General features: G+C 42.2%; 1 pseudogene; it reads left to right on the forward strand.

Moving 5' to 3' along the window:
- The first annotated feature begins 232 nt into the window (after positions 1-232).
- On the forward strand, positions 233-1,619 carry LOC102829285 (annotated as a pseudogene).
- Positions 1,620-2,865: the final 1,246 nt, after the last annotated feature.

Genomic DNA, 2,865 nt, shown 5'->3' on the forward strand with positions numbered 1-2,865 from the left:
TGAAAGCTGAACAATGAATAAGGAAGACCATAGAAGAACTGATGCATTTGAATTATGGTGTTGGTGAAGAATATTCAAAGTACCATGGACTTCCAGAAGAACAAACAAATCTGTCTTGGAAGAAATACAGCCAGAATGCTCCTTAGAAGTAAAGATAGTGACCCTTTCTCCCTCCCCGGCCATCTTGGCTGCTGCTCTTGGTTGGGGGCCATCCCACACCTAAGGCGGGAAGATGGTGGCTGCAAAGAACACGAAAAAGTCCCTGGAGTTGATCAACTTGTGGTTCCAACTTATTATGAAAAGCAGGAAATACGTGCTGGGTTACAAGCAGACTCTGAAGATGATCCTGCAAGGCAAAGAGAAGCTGGTCATCCTCGCCAACAACTGCCCGGCCTTGAGGAAATCCAAGATCGGGTACTTCACCGTGTTGGCCAAAACCGGTGTCCGTCACTACAGTGGCAATAATATTGAACTGGGCACAGCATGCGGGAAATACTACAGTCTGCACACTGGCTATCATTGATCCAGGTGATTCTGATATCATTAGAAGCATGCCAGAACAAACTGGTGAAAATAAATCATGCATTTTTTCTTTAATAAAACTGGCCAAAGCTTGTTTAAAAAAAAAAAAAAGTAAAGATAGTGAGACTTCATCTTACATACTTGGATATGTTATCAGGAGGGACTTGTCCCTGGAAAAGGACATCATGCTTGGTAAAGTAGAGGTTCTGCAAAACAGAGGAAGTTCTCCAATGAGATGGAATGAACTGCGGCTGCAACAACAGGCTCAAACTGAACAACAATTGTGATTTGTTCTGTTTTGCATAGGTCCATTATGAGTCAGAATTGACTTGATGGCGTCTACAACATGGAAACAATTAGTCCAATGGACTTTGAGAACATCAATGTCCATGACATGGAGACCAGAAGATCAAGATGGTGCCCAGATACCACTAACAACTGCTCTGAAAGGAATCATCTTAGATGGTCTTGGATGGAGTCAGAGAAAAATATGACAGGAAACTCAAACATATATATATATATATACCAGGTTTACTAGCCAGATAGAGACCGTTGGAACCTGAGACTTTGGCCTTCACTACCAGTAAGGTCTGGACATGAACTTATCCCTACGGCTCAATTTTCAGTCAATTAATAGGTCTATAAAAGGAGCAATAACACCAGTGAGGTACACACATTACAATTATCAACCACTTGGGATCAAAAGGGCAGCATTTACCCAAGGACAAAGTTCTGAAAGATTAGGAAAGAAGGAGGACTGGAAACTGGAAATACAGGAAGAAGGTAGGGTAAATGATGTTACAATGTGAGGATTGCAATCAATGAGATGAGACTAAATGTATATGAATTGTAGAATGGAAAACTGATCTGCATTTATACCTTCACCCAATTCACATGAAAGTTTTTTTTGAAAAATTACTTTTAAAGAAAAAAAAAAGAAGAGAAAGTGTGGCCTGGGCTCTGCCCTGAACAGTCTTTACTAAGAACCTGTGACTATGGCACACTGCAAAATGACATATTGGGAATTTCCTCTTCTCATAGGCTCTTTCAGCAAAAACAAATGTGCCCTTTTGCATAATAATCCCGTTATGCTCTGAATAATGGAAAGTGGAATCTCTCTGTCCACTTGAGAGAGGATGAAGTGGGACTTCCAAGAGGTTGGGAATATCTCCCAGTCCTGTACTGAGAACTGCAGAGGATAAGGCTGGGAACTATTTCTGCCTCGGTGGGAATCCATGTTTCAGACACACATTGCTACATGTCAGCATGGACATAGACACAGAACTTCACATTTCTGGGCCTTAGTCTCATCTGTAAAATGGAGATAATAGGGAGCCCTGGTGGCTAGCAGCTCAGTGTGCTAAGCAATGAACTGCTAACAGAAAGGTCAGTGGTTTGAATCCCTCAGTTGCTCCATAGCAGAAGAAAGATGAGGCAGTGTACTTCTGTAAAGAAACCTCTATGGAGCTGTTCTACGTTGTCCTATAGGGTCACTATGAGTGGAAATCTAGCAAAACACATATGTATTTTATAGGAAATGTACATCGTTGGGAATATGCATGGTGGGAGTCCTGGTATGGTGCTGCAAGATAAGCACTGGACTGCTAATTGAAAGGTTGGAAGTTGAAAACCACCAGCCACTCTTTGGAAACCCTATACAGGGTTGCTATGAGTCGGAACTGACTCCACGGCATTCAACAATAACAACATATGTGGGGAAAGTGCTAGGTCACAGGGTATGAGTGTACGCAGCTTCAGTGGATGCTGGAATATAGTTTCCTAGACTGGTTCTACCAATGTATCATGTCTGGTGAGGATTAAGGGAGCTAATCTATGAAGAAAACCTGGCTCATGTTAAGTGCTCACGGCATAATAGAGATTGGCATAAATATGATAAGTATAATGCTAAAGAGCTCAGTACAATCAACTCCAGGGGCAGAATTCTTCCTAAAGTTTAATTTAGAAGGCAGTAAGGGGCAGTAAGTTTTTGTGTTGAAGAGTAAAGACGTCAACTTGAAGACTAAGGTGCGCCTGACCCAAGCCATGGTATTTTCAATAACCTCATATGCATGTGAAAGCTAGACAGTGAATAAGTAAGACAGTAGAAGAATTTATACTTTTGAGTTATGGTGTTGGAAGAGAATATTGAACGTGCCATGGGCTGCCAAAAGAACCAACAGATCTGTGTTGGAAGAAATGGAACCAGAGTGCTCCTTGGAGGCCAGGATGGCCAAACTTTGTCTCTCATACTTCGGACATATTGTCGGGAGGGACCCGTCGCTGGAGAAGGATATCATGTTTGGTAGGGAGGAGGGTCAGAGCAAAAGAGGAAGACCCCTAGTG

This window comes from Chrysochloris asiatica, unplaced genomic scaffold (assembly GCF_000296735.1).
Source record: "Chrysochloris asiatica unplaced genomic scaffold, ChrAsi1.0 scaffold00260, whole genome shotgun sequence".
Taxonomy (NCBI): domain Eukaryota; kingdom Metazoa; phylum Chordata; class Mammalia; order Afrosoricida; family Chrysochloridae; genus Chrysochloris; species Chrysochloris asiatica.